The sequence below is a fragment of the Pleurodeles waltl genome, chromosome 6 (assembly GCF_031143425.1).
Source record: "Pleurodeles waltl isolate 20211129_DDA chromosome 6, aPleWal1.hap1.20221129, whole genome shotgun sequence".
In the NCBI taxonomy this organism is placed as follows: domain Eukaryota; kingdom Metazoa; phylum Chordata; class Amphibia; order Caudata; family Salamandridae; genus Pleurodeles; species Pleurodeles waltl.
The window spans coordinates 1,350,923,094-1,350,946,909 of record NC_090445.1 but is presented as its reverse complement, the minus strand read 5'-3'; the positions used below and the strand labels follow the sequence as shown (position 1 = coordinate 1,350,946,909).

Below are 23,816 nucleotides of genomic sequence, written 5' to 3'. Positions count from 1 at the left end.
GTAGTGTCTGTACAATAACTGCAACCTGACAGATGTACATTGACATCACTAAGAGGGAACGGAGTAAATCATGTGTGATAATATACTCTATGGATAGAGACATAGGTGCTTCATATGGCTAGTAGGCCCAGCATTGCGAGTAAATTGAATTTCAAGATGCGTAGGTGATGGCAAAATGTCTGCCCAATGTAGTTCTGCCTCTTTGTTGTGGAAGTGATCTAAGACCCCTAGCAGTTGACGTCACAGCGTACGGCGGTGTTGACCGCTGTTCGCACCCTCATTGGCTAACATGGATGCCAATGGGGAATCCTGGCGTACCGCTGTGGAATGTACGCGCATTCGTCATCGTGTGATCACTTGACTCCCTGATCCTGTGCGGACAAGTACTCCACTCTGTGTACTGCTGTGGCCTGCCTCTGGCTATGGATGTTCCACCTGGTGCAGGGTAAAGGGCCCCGTCCTTCACCCAGGAAAAACTTGAGAAACTGGTGGAAGGGGTCCTGCCCCTGTACGGCAGACTCTACGGCCAGCCAGAGGTACAGGTGAGTCCGGGTTTGGGGGGCACTGTGTGTGCAATGGATGGAGTGGATTGCTCAGATGTGCGCTCCTGTGAGCCAGGATGGGGCTTGGTGCATGGAGTGCTGCGTGCCACTGTCCTGCATGTCTGGGAGTACTGTCAGTCCTATGTCTAACAATTAGCTAGCTATTGCCATCGTGCAGGTGCCTGACCTCTGTGTTTCTTCTCTGTGTCTCCCTACTTGGTCAGTGCCCACCAGAAGAGGGCACATTGGCATGCCATCGCCAAGGAGGTACGGACTCTGGGGGTCTAAAACCGGCAGAGCACCCACTGTCGTAAGAGGTGGAAGGACCTGTGTCGCTGGGCGCGGAAGATCAGTGAGGCCCAGCTGGGGAAGTCCTCCTAACGTAGTAGGGGTGCCTGTCGGGCACTGACCCCCCTCTTGCAAAGGATCCTGGTGGTGGTGTACCCAGACCTGGGTGGGCGCTTGAAGGCTGCACAGCAGTCACAAGGGGGTGAGTACTCACAGCCCATACTTCAGCCTGGAAGGATGAGTGTGTGTGTGTTGGGACTCATGGTGCTTAGAGCAGGATTTTGATTGGTGTTCAGCTACTGTCTGCTCCCCAAAGGGTATAGGGGTGTCCCTGTCAGGTTTCACCTACCTCAGCTTCAATGCAATGACAGGATATGGGTGTAGGTCACTATACTGCTCAGTAGTCAGGGCCATTTTCATGGGCCTAGTGCACGGTGCTGCCCGTTGGGTGTGTGTGCTGGGTAGGTGTATGTCTGGCCATTGTGTATCAGCATTCAGCTACTTACAAGTGTCTCTTCTGTTTTGTCTCCCCATCCCTGTTCTCTTATGTGTGCCTGGTACAGCATCAACATCAGGCGAGGGAGCTGAGGCACTGGCTAGTGGGGAGGCAGCGGCCCACGGATCCTCCGAGGCAGAGACAACGTGCGCCCAGGGGACCAGTGGGTGGGAGGGCAAGGGGACTTCCACGGGGAGGCTACTACCACAGGGGGTAGTGACTCTGAAACCTCCTCCGATGGGGGGTCCTCCGGCGGTGGACAAATCACTACTGTGAGATCTTCCGCCACCACCCATACCATCAGCGCCCTCCCTTCTGCTCCCCCCCGAGTTGCCTGTGCCCGCCCACCCAGAAAGGTGGGCGTCTCCTTCGCCCCAGGCACCTCATACCATGCCCCAGTCAGCCCTGCTGCCCTCACAGAGGAGGCTATTGACCTCCTGAGAACCATCTCTGTGGGGCAGACAACCATCGTCAATGCCATCCAGGGGCTAGTTCAGAGGTGCAGCAGACTAATGCCTATCTGGATGGCATTCACAGTGCCGTGTCTGCCCTACAGAGATCTTTTCAGGCTCCGGCCTCCTCTTAGGTGGCAGCCAGTTTCCCTGGCCATTCCGTCCCCCCTCCAACCTCTTCTACCCCTTCCAGCACCCCACTCCCTTCACTCGTCCAAGGCACACATTCAGACAGGCAGTCTAGCACATCAACACACAAGAAACACACTTCCAAACACAAGCACCACACATCCCACCACAAGCATTCAACAGCCAACAGACACCTGCACACACAACAACGCCCACTTCCCCCAGTGTGCCTGCCTCTTCCACATCCCTGTCTGTCCCCTCTACATGCACACCCTCATGCACTGCACCTTCACTCACTGTTACTGCTCCTCTTCCTGCACTCAACACAATAGTAGTCAGCCATACATGCACCCCATACACCACACCTGCACTCACCACCTCCACTATAGTTGACACATGCAGCACACTCACCCGACTTGCAGACACCCCACCCAGCATACATCCACAATATCTGTCTGTCTTCTCCCACTGTGTCCACCCCCCACCTCCCAAAACACTCAAACACACCAAGACACCCACCCATCAGACATCCACCACACCACAGCATACTGAGCAGTCACCGGCACCCACCACACGCACACCTACACCCCATACATCAACTCCCTCTCCCTCCATTCCCACGCCCACCCCAATTGCCCCCAAAAAACATTTCCTCTCCCATGTGGACCTGTTTGAACCCACTGGCCCACCCCATCTTGTCCCGAAATGTGCCCACCTCCTTGCCCTTTCCGCTTCTTCCACATCGCAGCCCACCCCGGTCCAGCCTTCCTATTCCCGTGCCCCTTCTGCAGGTAAGAAGAAGGCTCGCTCAGAGCCTAAGGCATCCTACTCTGCCCGAGCCAAACAGCCCCCACCCCCTTCAAAGGAGAAGCCCACTCCCTCCAACCTCCTCACACAAGTTTAACTCCCACCCTCGTCGTAAATCCCCACCCCCCTGCCCCCATTCCGTGAGGTGCCTGGATACCCCTATGGTGCCCTGTTGAGTGGAGTACCCAGCACTTGTGGGAGTCAGGTGTGACCAGTTGTGTCCAAGGACAATTGACTGTTTATGGACTGGCCATTGGCCCTGTTAGCATCATTTAGCTCACTGAGCTACTGAATAACGTTTCTGTGTGGCCTGTGTTTGGGCTGCACGCAGTTCCACCCTGGTGTTTGTTTAAATAATTTATGGCTGTGGTGCTATTGTATGTCCTATGGCCAAGTTGCAGTGGCCTTCGGTCGGGTACGTCCCTCTTGGTGTGGGGTATCTGACTATTGCTGTTGGAAAGGGTTGGGGGCTTTGCGGGGTGGGTGGGTATGTGTTAGACTTTTCATCCTTGGCGTGGTCTCCCTTAACTTTTTGCCTCTGTTTCCCAGGTTGTTGATGTGTGCTGGACTCTGATTTTGCTGTTTTTGCTACTCTGGGCACTTTACCACTGCTAACCAGTGCTAAAGTGCAAGTGCTCCTGTTTAAATTATATGTAAGTGGTTCATCCATGATTGGCATATTTGAATTACTAGTAAGTCCCTAGTAATGTGCACTAGAGGTGCCAGGGCCTGTAAATCAAATGCTACTAGTGGGCCTGCAGCACTGGTTGTGCCACCCACATAAGTAGCTCTGTAATCATGTCTCAGACCTGCCCCTGCAGTGTCTGTATGTGTATTTTTACACTGTAAATTCGACTTGGCAAGTGTACCCACTTGCCAGGCCTAAACCTTCCCTTTCCTTACATGTAAGGCACCCCTAAGGTAGGCCCTAGGTAGCCCCAAGGGCAGGGTGCAGTGTATGGATAAGGTAGGACATATAGTAATGTGGTTTATATGTCCTGACAGTGAAATACTGCCAATTTCGTTTTCACTGTTGCAAGGTCTGTCTCTCTCATAGGATAATATGGGGGCTACCTTTAAATATGATTAAAGTGTAGATTCCCCTAGAGAGTAGATGGACATGTGGAGTTTGGGACCCCTGAACTCACAATTTAAAAATACATCTTTTAGTAAAGTTGATTTTGAGATTGTGCGTTTGGAAATGCCACTTTTAGAAAGTGAGCATTTTCTTGCTTAAACCATTCTGTGACTCTGCCTTGTTTGTGGATTCCCTGTCTGGGTCAGTTTGACAGTTGGGTTGTTTTTCACCTCACACCAGACAGTGACACAAAGGGAGCTGGGGTGTGATCTGCATTTCCTGATTAGCCATCTCTGCTAGGAGGGAGGGGTGGAGTGGTCACTCTCATCTGAAAGGACTGTGCCTGCCTCTGACAATGCTGTCTCCAGCCCCCTGGTGTGTGTCTGAGGCCTTGCCTGGGCAAGGCAGGATTTCACAAGAAGGTGTGAGTCCCCTTTGAAGGAAGGTGACTTCAAAGACTAAAATGGGTATAAGAAGGGCACCCAAACTTACAAACTTTAGAAACACTTCTGGAATCAAGAGGAACCTCTGCCTGGAGAAGAGCTGATCGCTGAGGAACAAGTGCTGCCCTGCCTGTGACTGTGCTTTGTGGAGCTTTCCTGCAGTGCTGCTTCTGCCAGAGTAAGAGGGCAAAGACTGGACTTTGTGTGCCTTCCATCTTGAAGAAGAAATCTCCAAGGGCTTGATGTAGAGCTTGCCTCCTGTTGTTGAAGTCTCAGGGATAGCAAAGACTTCTTCCTGCCAGCACCTGGAGTCTCTGGAGAGACCCCTACTCTGCTCTGTGGTGCCCTTCCAGTTCCTGGGACCCTGAAAGGAGAGGCTGGCAGCCTAAGGACAAAAATACACGCACTGAGCGCCGTGCGGAGAAAAAATCGACGCGAATCCGATCGCGGCTGAGAAAACGACGCGACGCCGGCTCCGCAGCTGAGAAACGACGCCGCAGGAAACGCGACCGGAGAATCGACGCCCGGAGCAGGAGAAACGACGCGCAGCATCGCTGACGAAGGCTGAGAGATCGCAACCAGCGCCGCGGGACTTTCGGACCGTCGCGTGGCTGGCTTTTTCGACGCGCCTCGCCGTGCCGAGCTGTTTTCGACGCATATAACCGTGCAGGGTTATTTTCGACGCACACCGCCCGTGCGGGGTTATTTTTGACGCAAACCAGGTACATTTACACGCTAGCAGCGCTAGTGTGTTGTTACAACTACCTAAAGACTCTTTTTATTTTAAACCTTTAAAAAATCATAACTTGACTTGTGTATGTTGGATTTTTGTCGTTTTGGTCTTGTTTTGTCTAGATAAATATTTCCTATTTTTCTAAACTGGTGTTGTGTCATTTTGTAGTGTTTTCATTAAGTTACTGTGTGTGTTGGTACAAATACTTTACGCCCAGCACTCTGAGGTTAAGCCTACTGCTCTGCCAAGCTACCAAGGGGGTAAGCAGGGGTTAGCTGAGGGTGATTCTCTTTTATCCTAACTAGAGTGAGGGTCCTTGCTTGAACAGGGGGTAACCTGACTGTCAACCAAAGACCCCATTTCTAACATTGGTGGCAGCGGTGGGATTTGGACTTGTATTTGTACTTGACATACAGTAATTAAGTGTACACTACTGTTTTGATCTCAGACCACTACGTGACCACATACTACTAGTCTTGTGATTTTTGTTTTTACTTGGACTGTTTTTCTCTGCATTCAGTTTCTTTTTTTTCGCTGATCCCGTGATTGACTTTGCTGAAACTTCATTTGAGAACTTGCTTTTCTGTTTTTGGAACTGTGCATATTTTTTTAACCTCTCATCATGTCTCAGTCTGGAGATGCCCTAGCTGAAGCTGCTTTTGACTTGGAGAAATTGGAGAGCTACAAAGTGGCTCAGTTGAAGCAGTTTTGTAGTAATGTTGGCTGTCCCATTAAGAGCTCATCCAAGAAGGATGAGCTGCAAAAGGCGCTGAGGGCCTGGGTGACAGCCAAAGCAGCTGAGGGGCACACAGATGAGGAGCCAGAGGGGGAAGAGGAGTTGCAAGTCACTCACACTGATGTAGTGGGTGGGCCTGCTATGTCTCAGGGGAGAATCTCCAGGGCAGGTAGCAGTGTGTCCTCCAAGAGTCTGACACCTGGAGAGTTACAGGACAGACAGGCAGAGAGGGAGTACCAGTTGGAGCTGAAAAAGCTCAGTCTTGAGGAAAGGAAGATAAACATGGCTCATGAGCTCAGTTTAAAAGAGATAGATCAGAGGAGTCAGCCCAGTAGGGATGGTGGCAGCAATTCTACAGTGCAGCCTGAGAGAAGGGTACACATCCCAAAAGACCTTGTGAGGGATTATAAGAGGGAGGATGATATCTACTTGTGGTTCAAGGGTTATGAGTCAGCTCTCCACATGAACCTGGTCCCTGAAGCTCATTGGGGGGCAGCCCTGTGGAAGCATTTTGAGGCAGAGGGGAGGGACACACTGACGGCCTTAGGGGATGCTCAGAGTCTCACCTACCCTGCCATGAAGGAGGCCTTACTTTCCAGGTATGGTCTCACCCCTGAGCAGTACAAAGAGAAGTTTAGATCCTACAAGAGAAAGGAATCCCAAACATGGTTGGAATGTGTTGATTCTTGTTGCAGGTCACTGGATGGTTGGGTGAAGGGCAGTAAGGTAAACACGTATGAGGGGCTTTACAATTTAATTGCTTGGGAGCACTTGTACAGTTTATGTTTTCCAGAGCTGCGCCAGCACCTCATTGACAGCAAGCTGACTGACCCCAGGAAGCTTGCACAGGAAGCGGACCGCTGGGAGAGCACCAGGGTCCAAAAGAGGTATGGGGGAGACCACGCCAAGGGTGGGCAGGGTCCCTCTCAGAAGAAAGGGGGGGGTAAGGGCAAACAGGATGAGTTCTCTAAAGGGCCCCAAACTGATTCCCAGGGTAAGGATTCCCAACCCCCCAGTGAAAAGAAGCCATGGTTCTCCAAAGGGAAGCCAATGGCAGGTGGTCCCCTACGTAAGTGCTATTCATGTGACCAGGTGGGTCATGTGAGGGGGGACCCCAAATGCCCCAAAAGTACACCGGCACCCACTGGTGCACCGTCCCAGGGTTTGGCCAGTGTAGCGCTTGGGGAGGAGTTGGTTTCAGGTGGGTGGGAACCAGCAGAAATGACCCTTGTCTCACTAGGGGACAGTGAGATGGTCCAGAGAAACCTAGTGCCTGATAACACTAAGAAGTACAGGCAATGGGTGACCATCAATGGACAGAGGGTGGAGGCTCTGAGAGACACAGGAGCCAGTGTGACTACAGTGAGGAGTCATCTGGTGTCTGAAGAGCAGATTGATCCCCGGGTACTTCACCAAGTAGTTGCAGTAGACAACTCTGAGCGCCTCTGCAGAGTGGCGCAGGTTCCCTTTGAATGGGGGGGGGTCTCAGGTTCCTGGAAAGTAGCTGTGAGTCCAACCATGCCTGTTGATTGTTTGCTAGGCAACGACCTGGAGGATTCCCCTTGGAAGGAGGTGGAACACAGGTCTCACTTGGAGATGTTGGGTCTGCCTGGGTGGGTATGCGTATCCACCCGGTCTATGGCAGCCAATCAGGGTAGTCAAGAGCCCCTGGAGCCTGAAACAGTGGCCCAGGGGACCGCCAAGAAGAGGAAAGGCAGGAGGCGCGGGAAACCCGCCCCAGAAGTTCCCACGGTCCGGGAGGAGGCAGAGCCTGAGGGTGATGCCCCGGAACCTACAGGGGAACAGGTGGCTGAACTGGGGGAGGTCCCTGAGCTGTCGCAGTGGCAGCAGGAAGGGGGACCCACCAGGGAAGTATTCTGCACAGCGCAGAAGGAATGCCCTACTCTTGAGGGACTGCGGCAGCAGGCTGCAGCCCAGGCGGCTGGCGGGGCGCCAGGTACTCACCTGATTTATTGGGAGGATGGCCTCCTGTATAGTGAGCCTAAGGTTCCTGAGCCGGGGTCAGCTCGTATGCTGGTGGTACCCCAGGGCTTCAGGACCTTCCTACTGGGGTTGGCTCATGATGTGCCTTTGGCAGGACATCTAGGGCAGGACAAGACCTATAAGAGGCTTGTCTCCCACTTTTACTGGCCCTTGATGAACAAGCAGTCAGCTGCTTATTGTAGATCTTGTCAGACTTGTCAGGCAAGTGGCAAGAGTGGGGGGAAATGCAAAGCTCCCCTCCAACCTTTACCGGTAGTCAGTACTCCCTGTGAAAGGGTAGGAATTGACATTGTGGGGCCTCTGGATCCCAAGACAGCCATGGGCAACAGGTTCATCCTGGTCTTGGTGGACCATGCCACACGGTACCCAGAAGCTATTCCTCTAAGGACGGTCACCGCCCCCGTGGTGGGACGTGCCTTGATGGGGGTTTTTACCCGCATGGGGTTCCCCAAGGAGGTAGTATCTGATAGGGGTACAAACTTCATATCCACTTATATGAAGTCTCTGTGGAAGGTGTGTGGGGTAACCTACAAGTTCACCACCCCTTACCACCCCCAAAGTAATGGTCTGGTTGAGAGATTCAACCGCACCTTGAAAGGCATGATTCAGGGCCTGTCAGAGCCCTTGAAGCGTAAGTGGGACGTCCTCTTGCCATGCCTTCTGTTCGCTTACAGGGAGGTGCCTCAAAAGGGACTTGGCTTTAGCCCCTTTGAGCTCATCTATGGCCACCCTGTGAGGGGACCGCTCAGTCTGGTGAAGGAGGCTTTGGAGAAAGCTCCTAGTAAACCACCCCAGGATGTATTTAGCTACATGCTGGCACTAAGAAACCAGACTGCCCGCTTCAGGAGTCTCGCTCAGGAGAACCTGGAAGCAAGCCAGGAGGACATGAAACGGTGGTACGACCAGAATGCCACTCTGGTTGAGTTTCAGCCTGGACAAAAAGTGTGGGTCATGGCACCAGTGGAGCCTAGGGCTCTCCAAGATAAGTGGACTGGGCCTTTTGAGGTGGTGGAAAGAAAGAGCGAGGTCACCTATCTGGTAGACTTGCAATCCCCCAGGAACCCCTTGAGGGTCCTACATGTCAACCGCCTCAAACCACACTTTGAGCGAACTGAGCTATCCATGCTCCTAGCGACAGATGACGGGGTGGAGGAAGAGAGTGAGCCTCTTCCTGACCTCCTGTCTGCAGGAGAGAAAGATGGGTCTGTGGAGGGAGTGATCCTCTCCCCCTCCCTGACTGAGGAACAGCAGAGGGACTGTCGCCACGTGCTGGGACAGTTCGCCTCACTGTTTTCCCTGATCCCAGGAGTCACACACCTGTGCACACATGATGTGGACACTGGGGACAGTACACCTGTTAAACATAAGGTTTACAGGGTGACTGACAGGGTGAGGGCTTGCATTAAGGAGGAAGTCTCCAAAATGTTAGCCCTAAGGGTTATTGAGCACTCCAGCAGTCCTTGGGCCAGCCCAGTGGTCTTGGTCCCAAAGGCTACTGCTCCTGGTGCCACTCCAGAACTTAGGTTCTGTGTGGACTACCGGGGTCTCAATGCGGTCAGCAAGACTGACGCACACCCCATCCCCCGAGCTGATGAGCTCATTGATCGGTTAGGAGCTGCCAAGTACCTCAGTACGTTTGATTTAACATCTGGGTACTGGCAGATTGCCTTAACTGAAGGGGCAAAGGAGAGGTCAGCATTCTCTACCCCCGATGGGCACTTCCACTTCAATGTGATGCCCTTTGGAAGGAAGAATGCCCCTGCCACCTTTCAGAGGTTGGTCAACCAGGTGTTGGCAGGACTGGATGAGTTCAGTGCCGCCTACCTGGATGACATTGCTGTGTTTAGTTCCACATGGGAGGAACACCTGCAACACCTCTGGAGAGTGTTAGAGGCCCTGCAGAAGGCAGGCCTCACTATTAAGGCGAGCAAGTGCCAAATAGGGCAGGGTTCTGTTGTGTACTTAGGACACCAGGTGGGGAGTGGCCAGGTGGCACCCCTACAGCCTAAGATTGACACGATTCTGGCTTGGGAGCCTCCCAAGACCCAGACTGAAGTGAGAGCCTTTTTAGGTCTCACAGGATACTATCGGAGGTTCGTTAAGGGATATGGTACCATTGTTACCCCCTTAACTGAGTTGACTTCTAAGAAGCAACCCAAGAAAGTGATCTGGACAGAGGCTTGCCAGAACGCTTTTGATGCCCTGAAGGCGGCCATGTGCACAGCACCTGTGCTGAAGGCACCTGACTACTCCACGGAGTTTGTTGTACAGACAGACGCCTCAGAGCATGGTATTGGAGCAGTACTCTCACAGCTGAATGAAGAGGGCCTAGATCAACCCGTAGCCTTCATTAGCAGGAGGTTACTACCCAGGGAACGTAGGTGGAGTGCCATAGAACATGAAGCGTTTGCTGTGGTCTGGGCACTGAAGAAGCTAAGACCCTACTTGTTTGGGACTCACTTCCGAGTTCAGACCGACCACAGACCCCTCAGATGGTTAATGCAGATGAGGGGTGAGAACCCAAAACTGTTGAGGTGGTCCATTTCCCTACAGGGGATGGACTTTACGGTGGAACATCGACCCGGTACAGAGCACGCCAATGCTGATGGTCTGTCCAGGTTCTTCCGCCTTAGTGATGAGAACTCCCATGAGGTTGGGTAGTTGCTCCCCACTTTTAGCTGGGGGACACACGTGTTAGACTTTTCATCCTTGGCGTGGTCTCCCTTAACTTTTTGCCTCTGTTCCCCAGGTTGTTGATGTGTGCTGGACTCTGATTTTGCTGTTTTTGCTACTCTGGGCACTTTACCACTGCTAACCAGTGCTAAAGTGCAAGTGCTCCTGTTTAAATTATATGTAAGTGGTTCATCCATGATTGGCATATTTGAATTACTAGTAAGTCCCTAGTAATGTGCACTAGAGGTGCCAGGGCCTGTAAATCAAATGCTACTAGTGGGCCTGCAGCACTGGTTGTGCCACCCACATAAGTAGCTCTGTAATCATGTCTCAGACCTGCCCCTGCAGTGTCTGTATGTGTATTTTTACACTGTAAATTCGACTTGGCAAGTGTACCCACTTGCCAGGCCTAAACCTTCCCTTTCCTTACATGTAAGGCACCCCTAAGGTAGGCCCTAGGTAGCCCCAAGGGCAGGGTGCAGTGTATGGATAAGGTAGGACATATAGTAATGTGGTTTATATGTCCTGACAGTGAAATACTGCCAATTTCGTTTTCACTGTTGCAAGGTCTGTCTCTCTCATAGGATAATATGGGGGCTACCTTTAAATATGATTAAAGTGTAGATTCCCCTAGAGAGTAGATGGACATGTGGAGTTTGGGACCCCTGAACTCACAATTTAAAAATACATCTTTTAGTAAAGTTGATTTTGAGATTGTGCGTTTGGAAATGCCACTTTTAGAAAGTGAGCATTTTCTTGCTTAAACCATTCTGTGACTCTGCCTTGTTTGTGGATTCCCTGTCTGGGTCAGTTTGACAGTTGGGTTGTTTTTCACCTCACACCAGACAGTGACACAAAGGGAGCTGGGGTGTGATCTGCATTTCCTGATTAGCCATCTCTGCTAGGAGGGAGGGGTGGAGTGGTCACTCTCATCTGAAAGGACTGTGCCTGCCTCTGACAATGCTGTCTCCAGCCCCCTGGTGTGTGTCTGAGGCCTTGCCTGGGCAAGGCAGGATTTCACAAGAAGGTGTGAGTCCCCTTTGAAGGAAGGTGACTTCAAAGACTAAAATGGGTATAAGAAGGGCACCCAAACTTACAAACTTTAGAAACACTTCTGGAATCAAGAGGAACCTCTGCCTGGAGATGAGCTGATCGCTGAGGAACAAGTGCTGCCCTGCCTGTGACTGTGCTTTGTGGAGCTTTCCTGCAGTGCTGCTTCTGCCAGAGTAAGAGGGCAAAGACTGGACTTTGTGTGCCTTCCATCTTGAAGAAGAAATCTCCAAGGGCTTGATGTAGAGCTTGCCTCCTGTTGTTGAAGTCTCAGGGATAGCAAAGACTTCTTCCTGCCAGCACCTGCAGTCTCTGGAGAGACCCCTACTCTGCTCTGTGGTGCCCTTCCAGTTCCTGGGACCCTGAAAGGAGAGGCTGGCAGCCTAAGGACAAAAATACACGCACTGAGCGCCGTGCGGAGAAAAAATCGACGCGAATCCGATCGCGGCTGAGAAAACGACGCGACGCCGGCTCCGCAGCTGAGAAACGACGCCGCAGGAAACGCGACCGGAGAATCGACGCCCGGAGCAGGAGAAACGACGTGCAGCATCGCTGACGAAGGCTGAGAGATCGCAACCAGCGCCGCGGGACTTTCGGACCGTCGCGTGGCTGGCTTTTTCGATGCGCCTCGCCGTGCCGAGCTGTTTTCGACGCATATAACCGTGCAGGGTTATTTTCGACGCACACCGCCCGTGCGGGGTTATTTTTGACGCAAACCAGGTACATTTACACGCTAGCAGCGCTAGTGTGTTGTTACAACTACCTAAAGACTCTTTTTATTTTAAACCTTTAAAAAATCATAACTTGACTTGTGTATGTTGGATTTTTGTCGTTTTGGTCTTGTTTTGTCTAGATAAATATTTCCTATTTTTCTAAACTGGTGTTGTGTCATTTTGTAGTGTTTTCATTAAGTTACTGTGTGTGTTGGTACAAATACTTTACGCCCAGCACTCTGAGGTTAAGCCTACTGCTCTGCCAAGCTACCAAGGGGGTAAGCAGGGGTTAGCTGAGGGTGATTCTCTTTTATCCTAACTAGAGTGAGGGTCCTTGCTTGAACAGGGGGTAACCTGACTGTCAACCAAAGACCCCATTTCTAACAGTATGTAACTTGGCCCTTTCCTCCCTTGTTTTGTAGGTTGCAGTACTTACCGTTGTCGTCTTCGTCAGCGGTCTCGGTCGTGTAGATATATGGCAAGGAGCAAGGCTTGCACGATCTGCAGCTCTCTGTCTATGGCTCCCGCTGCACGTTTTGTTGACCTCCGGTGAGTGTTTCCTTCTATTTGTTTTTTTTCCACCTGGCTTTGTGTGGCGGTGGTTCCCGCCCTGGAACTGGCGCAGAATGGTGGTTCATAATTTGATGGTCGGGTTGGGCCTTTCCGACGGCCTGTGGGCGGTCTCTGCCGTCATCAGCGGGACTCCTTTCCTGGTGGTGGGTGGTGCGCGGGATGCGTGAGTTTTGTTTGGTTCTTTATTTGGCAGTCCGGACCGCTCCTCTGTTGGCGGTTTTACCGCCACCGCCGGTGGTGCAGAACGGACACCATGTTCATAATGAGGGCCAATGTCTAAGAATTGGCAAGGAAAGAGTAGGGGCTTATTTGCTCATGTACATATGCCCTCACATGCATTATAGTACACCCTGCCTTAGAGCTGTATTGCATGCAGTGTTAGTGGACATGGCACTCATGGTGAATGCCATGTTGAGCTTACAATTTTTGATTACGCCTTGTCATGCACTTGCAATGGCAGTTTGAATGAGGCTGGTGTGGGCCTCTCAGAGTGGTACAATTAGTGATGCAGCTCTGGAGGGCCCTCTTCAGTCTCATGCCATAGGTACCAAGGGTACCATTTACTAGGGACTTACAAGAGTGGCTGAAGTGCCAATCATGGAGTTCTGGCCCTGGGAACCTGTTTACCAGGGGCCCAGGGCACTTGCAGTTTGAAACCACATCATGTTCTATGCAAAACGTGGGGGCTAACCATATAAAAAGTGGCACTTTCTCACACAGATCTACTCAGACTTTAACACAACCACTCATAGACCCACTCAGACACTCATGCATTCACTCACAAACTCCTTTAAACTTCCACTAAGGTATTCAGAAATGTATTGGGACATGGAGAAAGTGAAACAATGACACATGAACAATAAGTTGGATGGTGTGTACTGAATGTGTGCTTTTGGTTTGTGAATCCGCAACAGAGTCACGACTCCAAACGTTTTGCTATAAAATAAGATTTTTTTTATTGAAAGTTTGTTTATAAATAGGATGGCACTAAGAATAGCCTTTGTATTTGTTATGTGTACATGATTAGTACACATAAGAGCAGACGCAGAATTTCAAGTTGCTCAGAAACACCCTGTTACCTTCATCTCTTCCATATTTCCCATCTGTGTCAACTTGAAGGTTATATTGTAGATAGAGTCCATGTTATGATCTCTGAGGAATGCTGAAAAAGTTGTATTAACATGTTTCCTGTCTTTGTCTATAGATTGACAGAATCAGTTGACCACTTCAGTTTCTGCTTTTGGCATATGTTGGAGAACACCAATGCTGTGTGAGCAGAAAAGTGACATTGAGGTGGCCCTTATGAGTTTGGCAGTCACCTGACCGCCATGGCAGGGGTGGCAGTCGGTCCTCTGCCAGGCCGGTGGTGAAGACTGCCACATTATGACCGTGGCGGTGAACCGACCCAAACACAGCCACATCACCGCCAGTACTGCCAGTGCGGTCCAACTGCCGCAGACGGCGGTTGGCATCCCCAGGTCTGCAAAAGGCATTTCACAGCCCACCATATTACAAGTCAGCAGACTGCCACGATTTCTGGGGCGGACGGACCGCCACGAAAAGCCTGGTCAAAATGAGCAGTATATAATCTGACACTCACCTCCAGAGACACAGACGAGTCTGCCGCCAACAAGGAACCAGAACTGGAAGTCTTCACAATGCTCTAAGACACAATCCAAGTACAGGAACAGCGACAACGATGAAAACGACAACTGGGAGTACAGCCATCTAGCACACAAGGGAGAGAAGGGGAGAGTTACACACCCACATGCAACACACACACCCGCCACGGTCTACAATGAACACATACACACATACACAAACACCCATCCTGAAACACACACAAGCACACACAAATCACAGACAGGTACAACCAAAACTCACACACCACTCCCAATACACATGGCGCACACATAGCATACACATGGATAAAAAACAGCTCAGAAAAAAAGAAATAACATAAGCTCACAAAACCGGACAAATCACTGAAATCGACACTAACATCATCAGTTGGGCAGATTTATTAAAAGGTGAAAAGGATATGAATGAAATATAAAACTATTTACAAGAATAGGCAATTGGCCAGTCCAACAAGTGCAATATGCACACATGGGCATGATGATTCCCCAACTTTACTCCTGACAGCCTAATGGCCTCCACTGGGCAGGGACATTAATGGGGCAGGCAGGCACCTCAGGGCTCAAGGGGTGGGGTTGGTGGCAGGGGTTTAGGTTTGGAAGGGGGGGTCCTTGGGTTCTGGTTTGGGGGTGGGAATTTGGGTCTATGTTTAGATGGGTGGGGAGTGGTTTTGGAGCTGGAGTGGGTACAGTTGTTTTTGTTAGAGGGAGGCTTTTTAGCTGGGGAGGAATATGAGAAACACGAGGGTGGCCAAGGGAGGACTGGGAGCAGGAGGGTCTGGGCTGGGGAAGGGGAACATGATGCTTAGGGACAAAACAGGGTTGGGCTGGAGAGGGAACAGGTCAAGGCAGGCAAAAAAACGTTTTTAGGAACAGTGGGGTGGATTGTGTGAACAGGTTTGGGAGTGGAGGTAGAGGGAATGGTTGTAGGATGTGTAGGTGTGCTGGACTTGGATGTAGGTGCATGTAAAGTGTGCATGTGTGAGGTGGATGACTGATGGGTGGGTGAGTGGGGGCATTTATGTGTCTTGGGAGGGGGAAGAGAGGCTGGGAGAAGACAGGCTGGTTGTTTGAATGTATTTTGAGGTGGTGCCTGCAAGTAAGGTGAGTGTGCTGCATATGGTGTGATGGTGATAGCGATAGTGTGGATGTGGTGTATAAGGTGCATGTCTGCATGTCTGCTGTGGTGGTGACTGTTGGCAAGGCTAAACTTGTTGCTGGATCTAGTAGTGAGGATGCAGTGCTGGCAGGTGTGAGTGGTGATATGACAGGTAGCTGAAGGGGGGACAGAAGAAGTAAGGACACTGGCTGCCATCAAAGAGAAGGTCAGAGCCTGAAACAATCTCTGTAGGCCAGCCATCATGCAGTGAATGCCTTCCATGTAGGCATTGCTTTGCTGCATCTGGGATGCCAGCCCCTGAATGGCATTCACCATAGTTGACTGCCCCACAGAGATGGATCTCAGGATGTCAATAGCCTCCTCATTGAGGGCAGCAGGGATGACTGGGGTGGGGAAGAGGTGCCTGCGGTGAAGGAGATGCTCACCCTCTTAGGTGAGTGGCACAGGCACCTCGGTGGGGAGCTACTGGGATGGCAGTGCTGGTAAGAGGGGTGGTAGACAATGTAGTTGCTGAGGTAGTTCCAGAGGGATCCACCACAACTAGGGAGCTTCCATCGAAGGAGGAATCAGAGCCAAATGGAACAGTTCCTGTCTCCCCCATGGTGCTCCCTTACCCTCCAACCCACTGGTCCCCTCAGCATCGGTGGACTCTGCCTTCTGGGTCCCGTGGGCTACAGCCTCCCCACTCGCTGGTGCCCCTTCTTCTTTGCCTGATGATGCTAATGCACACAAGGACCGAAGAAGAAAAGGAGGTAGGGTGGGGGAGAAACAAAGGGAGCATAGGGTTGGTTACAACACTTGTGCTACATATGAGCCAAACCTTACAACAATACACAAGCAATATACAGTATGCTGTGGCAAACACCAGACCACACGTTTGGCTACTGACAACAAGAGACCATGCAATTTGAAGCCCCTACCATCCTCTATCGACAACACTACACTGATACAGCAGCAGACTGTGACTACTCACTAAACGATGTGTGGGAGTTAACTTAGGGACACCTTCACTTACCCCATGACAGTATGTGCACAGCCTGCATTTGCCTAGACATATCACATAGCTAGTTTAAACAGCAGTACATGAGAGTCACCAATCTTCACTTTAGTCCCAGGATGAAGCCTTCTACATATGTAGCCATGTCAGTAACTTACAACTACCTATCATCAGACCAATGGAAAAGAAAGAACAGATTTAAATTTTTTAAAAAGTAGTATGTAAAAAATAACATAAAAAAGAAGTGTGCAATAAAGAAACAGTACAAAGTTCAAGATGCTGACCTGCAACAGACAGACTTCTTTATATGTCTTGGCTGTATTGCTTTCAAGATTGGAGTGGAGAGTCTCTACTTTCATCAACAGGAAGCTGTATGCTGGACACCATTCTCCTGAGAAGTCTGGTAATAAGAGCCCAACACACCGAGCAGATTTCTACATAAGTTGAAGGCACGAAAAGATCGGAGGACACACACTGGAGCAAAAGTGAAGTGAATGTCCCAGTGAGACGGAGTAGGGTGTCAACAAACTGTGTAATGGAAGGCTGCACACTACACACATTTCAAATAAAATCCTTGCTCTGCAAGAACCTGCTGTGGAAAAAGGTTTTGTGGTCTTCTTGATGCCGCAAGCTGTGCAACAGGTTTAAGGGATGAATCTCATGTCAGAGTAAGATGAAGTGTCTACTCAAGTAGCTACTCAAATGGAGTCAGTGACCAAAACACCAATTGTAGGATCAGGGCTCTAGCAGAAAGGAAAGCAATGAAGGATAGGCAGTGCTAGAGTCTTTACAGCTTGTAGCAGACCAGCATACACCTGAATTTCAAGCACCTTCATGCTCTAACCTTGAGGAATGTGGAATTCAAGCAATACTGAGGATTTTTTTGTAGGAATAAAAGGGAATTAATATCTGTGCCTTTTTTACTTCCTCTGAAACACACCAAATGTTCCGATTATCCCTCTGAGTGCTTTTTGACACAGGCCTCAGAAAGAATTTGAGATGTTTAAAAAAATACAAATCATCTAAAGCAGGGGACTGATTCTTCACAGCTCATCATGAGAGAGGTGGATTGTATGGTCACAAAGATCTGTACGTTTGTTACTTAATCGGTCCTTCACATTATCAGACTTGCGTGAGAAAAAATCAGTTTATCCTCATACTCTTTCACAATACGCTCACCTGCAAACTTCAGATTGGAAGTCACGTCTTTGTCTAGCTTGGTGCACCACAGATCCATCTTGGTGCTGTCCCGGGATAGGACACGTACTTACGTTTTGCGCTGGGTGGACTAATCTACCTTCTCCCCATAGTCTGCCATCTTCTCAAAGACACGCTCTCGGAGCTCGGTTAAGTAAACCTTGGATCATGCAGACGGTACCTAAGACACCGATTGACTGCCATCTGGGTTTATCCTTAATGAACCAGCCTGAATAGTCTTCTTTGGGTCCACCTGCAAGATCTCCCACTCCAGCTCATCCACGAGACACACTCCACAATGCAGGTCCTGGCAGATGTGCCAGCCAGAGAGAGGCCAGGAGGAAGCCTAGGTAGAAAACACAGCTGTCTCTGAGGTGCATCTTCCTGCTGAACACAAATCAGCTGATACACCCTGCCAAGGACCATCTCCTAGACAGAACAATAAGCATTACAATGAGGACCTTAGCTACATACCCGATCAGAGGTTACTTAGACATCCACTAGCTATTTGCAAACTATACAATCACTATGCAAATCAATACTGACATGAAGAACACTGTGAGTACTAACCTCCTTGTGGCTGCTGTGCTGCCCTCAAGCACCCATCCAACTCTAGGTAGGCCACCGCCAGTAAGTAGGCCATTAGGGGCATCAGGGTCCGACGGGCACCCCTCCCTAATTGGCAGGCCATCCCCAGATGGGCCTCTACGGTCTTCCGGTCCCAGAGTCTCAGGTCCTCCCACCGCTTTCTGCAGTGGGTGCTCCACTGGCTACAGACCCCCAGGGCCTGCACTTCCTTGGCGATGGCTCGCCACAATCCCTTCTTTTGATATGCGCTGACCTGCATGGGAGACACAGAGATAAGGACACATTTATGAAGACTTCTCAACCAGATACAGCAATGGATTACATACTGTACACATATCACAGTCATGCTGCACATGACAAGTACCTATGTGCACATAAAGGTTGTGTTGTAAAATGGGTTATTGGTAAGAGCAGGTAGGTACCTACACTTAGCAATAGGCCACTAATCTCCACTTAGGTCCAGTTAGGTCCCAGTAAATTAAACCCAGCTCAACCCTTGGTAGCTTGGCAACGAGCGACAAGGCTTAATTTAGGAGACAGAGTGTAACGCATTCAAATATCACAACAAAGTTATCAAATAAAACACGGAAAACAGTTTAAAAATCAAAAACCAATTTATGAAAATAGATTATATTTTTATCTTTAAAATGACACAAAAACGAAGAAAATCGGATAAGGGGAACCAGAGATATGAATTTTTAAAGAATTATTGTTTTCTAGCACCTAGAAACAAAAAGCGCCAATCTGGTCATCTGGTCGCACCTCGACCGGGGCAAAGTCAAAGTTTAAGGCCGACCGCGATGGAGCCCGGCTCGGCTACAGCCCGCGGGAGGCCTCGGTCAAAAGTTTACCTTCGGACTTAGGGGGTCATTCTGACCCTGGCGGTAAAATCCGCCAGGGCCAACGACCGCGGGAGCACCGCCAACAGGCTGGCGGTGCTCCCTTGGGCATTCTGACTGCGGTGGTACAGCCGCGGTCAGAAACGGAAAACCGGCGGTGTACCACCGGTTTTCCGCTGCCCTGGGGAATCCTCCATGGCGGCGCAGCTTGCTGCGCTGCCATGGGGATTCCGACCCCCATACCGCCATCCTGTTCCTGGCGGTTTTGGCCGCCAGGCACAGGATGGCGGTATGGGGTGTCGTGGGGCCCCTGCCATGCAGACACTGAAAATAGCAACGGGTGCAACTGCACCTGTCGCACCCCTTCCACTCCACCGGCTCCATTCGGAGCAGGCATCCTCATGGAAGGGTGTTTCCCGCTGGGCTGGTGGGTGGCCTTCTGGCGGTCGCCAGCCAGCCCAGCGGGAAACCCAGAATATCCGCGGCGGTCTTTTGACCGCGCAGCGGTATTCTGGCGGTTCCAGTCAGGCCGGCGGCTTCCGCCGCCGGCCGGAGTCAGAATGACCCCCTTAGTCTCTTTTCTGAAGATTTTCTTCAGCGGGACGAACCTGCCAGTCCAATCCGACCTCCTGGAACTTTTTTCCAGATACGCGTCGCTGAAGCCCTCAGCGGAGATTTTTACCTTCGGACTTAGTCGTTTTTTCGAGGTGAAAATCCTTCGACCGGGCAAACCTGGATCTTGATCCGATGTCCTTGGAGCCCTCCTCGGATATGCTGGCTGGGAGGTCCCGGTCAACTTTCTACATTCGGACTTAGGGGGTCATTCTGTCCCTGGCGGTCATCGACCGCCAGGGTCGACGACCACGGAAGCACCGCCAACAGGCTGGCGGTGCTTCCTTATGTATTCCGACCGCAGCTGTGAAGCCGCGGTCACCCAGCCGGGTCCGGCGGTTTCCCGCCGGATTACCCCCGGCTGGGAGAATCCTCCATGGCGGCGCTGCTTGCAGTGCCGCCATGGGGATTCCGACCCCCTTCCCGCCAGCCTGTCCAGGATGGCGGGAACGGGTGTCGTGGGGCCCCTGGGGGCCCCTACACTGCCCATGCCACTGGCATGGGCAGTGCAGGTGCCCACTAACAGGGCCCCAGAAAGATTTTCACTGTCTGCATTGCAGACAGTGAAAATCGCGACGGGTGCAACTGCACCCGTCGCACCCCTGCAACTCCGCCGGCTCCATTCGGAGCCGGCTTCATTGTTGCAGGGCCTTTCCCGCTGGGCTGGCGGGCGCTCCTTTGGCGGGCGCCCGCCGGCCCAGCGGGAAAGCCAGAATGGCCTCCGCGGTCTTTTGACCGCAGAGCGGCCAAGTGGCGGTTCCCGTTTGGATGGCGGCTACCGCCGCCAGCCAAACTCGGAATGAGGGCCTTAGTCTCTTTTTGGGAGATTTTCTTCACCGGGACAAACCTGCAAGTCAGGCCGGGTCACAGTTGAGGCAAGCTGGCTAGAGGTTAATATTTCAGCATTGATTGATAGAATTGGTGCTCAATATATGTTTTCTTTGTTACACCTGTATTGTTTGCTATGTGTAGATACTGACCAATGCAAATGCGGAGGAATGCACCTGTGTTCCGGCCCCTAGTTGACCTGGCTACAAAGGAAGAATGACATGTACTCCTTACCTATCGTCTGAATAGTGTGACAATCAAAGAACTGTGCACACAATTGGAGCCAGATCTCATCCCTGCTAATCGTCATCCAAATGCAATTCCTACTACTGCACAGGTGCTTTCAGTGCTCCACTTTTGACCACTGGGTCATTTCAGGTGGCAGTGGCTTTGGCAGCAGGTATGTCTCAACCAATGTTCAGTTTAGTGTTGAAGGATGTCCTATCTGCCTTGCTCAAACACGTTGAAAACAACATCAAATTCCCACATGGTGCAGAATTGGCCACAGTTAAGGCAGATTTTTATTATGCAATGGACACAACCCACATGTGCCTGGGGCCAATGATGGTACCCATACTACTTTGGGGCCTCCCAGGATAACTGAGTAGGTATGAAGAAACCGAAAAAGTTATCATTCTATTAATGTGCAGATAGTGTGTTTCGCTCATCAGTATATCTCACAAGTGACTACCAAGTTCCCTGGATTTGTGCATGACGCCATCGTTATGAGGAACAGAATTGTCCCACACCTGATGACACAGCTACAGACAGAGAGAGGCTGTCTCATTGGTGGTATGATGTTTGTTTTCACTGTCTGTCACAGCATCTATATTTTCCCTTCCCTTCTGTATTATTGTACATATGTTATGTATTATTCCACTATTCTCAGGTGACTCAGGCTACCCTAACCTGTCTTGGCTGTTGACACCAGTGAGGAATCCGAGGACAGAGGCTGATATTTTCTATAATGAGGCACATGGAAGGACCGGAAGTGTGATAAAAAGGACATTTGGCCTTCCTAAAGCAAGATTTTGGTGTCTGCAGATGTCTGGTGGATCCTGGCCTGCTCCCCTGATAAGGTTTGCCAGATAGACGTGACCTGCTGCATGCTGTACAATTTGGGGCTCAGAGGGCATGTGCCATTACTGGAAGAGGAGGGGGGATCCAATGCACAAGTGGCAGCAGAGGGAACAGGAGACAGTGATGATGATGGGGAGGAGGATGATGTTGACACCAGGACTCAGCTGACTCAGAAGTACTTCCAATGACAGTCAGGTAGGTTTGTGATTGAGTTTATTACAATCACCTCATAAAGTGCAGTGTGGCATCTCTTATATTAAATTCAATACTATGTGGTTTGCTCTGACTCAGTCATCTGTGTGGTTAGTGATACAGGAGGGACATATGTGGTTACTGTACTCCTGCCTTTTCTATGTTTCAACTGTATGTATGCTCAGATGGGTTTGGCCAACTCACATTTTTGACTCAGGGTGCCTCTGTAGTTAGGAAGTGCTGTTGGTAGTGTTAGGGCAGCACTGATGGCCTCAGACTTCACCTCTGTGATTAGGGTCTCCCTGACAGTTTCCCCAGCACTGGATGCAATGCCGGAGAGTGTGCCATACAGACAACATGGCATGGCTCTATTCTTGATGTGTGTTATAGGGCCATTACTGAGGTTGTGTGATGTGCGTAGTAATTTTGAAAGTTCATTACAGTGCTGTATTTGTAGGACATGAGACCTGTGAATCTAATATGGTGTCTGACACAGGATCATGTTGTTTGACAATAATCTACTTCCAAAGTGTATGTCATGGATGTTTTATCCCTTTTTCAGATATTGCAGTGGTCACTACTGTGTATCCATATAATAGCTGCTGAATGCTATCACTAAGACTGGTGGATGGTGAATGGTAGCAAGCACTTACACTGAGAAAAATTACAACAAGCTGACACTACTTTGGATGAAAACTGATGTTCAGTAACATTTACACTGTCACATAGTAGTAAAAACATTGCATAGTGATTGAATATCTGCACAAATACATTAGCTGTGTTTAAGTGTGTTTATTCTTATTACAAAAAGGAAGGGATAGTGCAAAAGAGTGGGCTGATGGTGGACGTCTTCAGTGTGGTGGCCTAAGCAGTTGGTTGCACAGGTCCAGTATCCATGGGACTATAGGAAAATAGAGCAATGCCAGTCCAAAGTCAGCAAGGTGTGTCAGTGACACATAAGGGAGGCATTTTAGGAGAGGATCACTTCCTTGTAGAGGTTTTGGCCTTGGCTACAGTCTCTGAAGGATGTCTGGCTCGCAAGGAACATTTGTGAGGGGGTTCTTCAGCAACAGAGGGAAGGGTGCTCGTGGCCTGTGACTCCTCTGGCAGAGCCTCCAGTCCACTAGCTGCAGTAGATGGAGAGGGCTGGGCATGACTCTGGCTAATGGAAGGGGCCTGCTGATGGGTGGACAACACATTCAGAATGATGGCTATTTCCCTAAGCACCCCTGCAATGGAGGTCATGGTGGCATTGTGGACCTACTAATGCTGCATGGCCTCCAGGTAGTGTTCCCTCTACAGCGTTTGGTTCTCCTGCAAAGCAGTAAGTACCTGGCCCATCCTGTCCTGGGAAGTTTGGTATGCTCCTTGGACTTGTGATAGTGCCTCCTGGCCAGTCTGTTCCCTGGGTTGCCCCAACCCTTGGCCCACAGATGACCTTGCACTGGCCCTCGCACCATGTACATGTGTCCCTAGATTGGTGTGCCCACTAGGTCCTTCATCATCTTGCATGGTAGGTGTTGACTTCGGTCCCTGTACAGGTGGGCACACTGTTGTTTGATTTGTCCTGGGGACACGGGACTAGGGGTGTTGGGTGACTGGTGTACTATCTATCTCAGTATTGGGGGGGTCTAACATGGCCTGGGTGAGGCTTGTGTAGTGTGACTGACCAGAGTTGCCAGATGGGCCAAGGAGATCATCCAGACCCAACCATCCAGAGTTGCTGTCATCACCGCGGCCTTCTTCTGGTGGAGGACTTGGTGTTTGTGACACCTGCTTCCAGCTGACATTAGCAGTGATACCTGTGGACAGCAATAAGAGATATTCATATCTGCCTCACATTTTCACATTGCCTAACCAGGGACATGGTGCTGGATGGTTGCACCCTAGGTATGGCAATGGCAGTAGCCAAATTATTTATTGCTTTTTGGCGAATGGAGTTCAGTTTATTTGATTGCATCTGATATGTGATGACATATCAGTATTTTTGCATTACTGACATTGCCATT

At 50.5% G+C, this 23,816-nt stretch overlaps 1 pseudogene; it reads right to left on the bottom strand.

Moving 5' to 3' along the window:
• Window positions 1-17,514: 17,514 nt before the first annotated feature.
• On the bottom strand, window positions 17,515-20,332 carry LOC138302135 (protein canopy homolog 2 pseudogene; annotated as a pseudogene).
• Window positions 20,333-23,816: the final 3,484 nt, after the last annotated feature.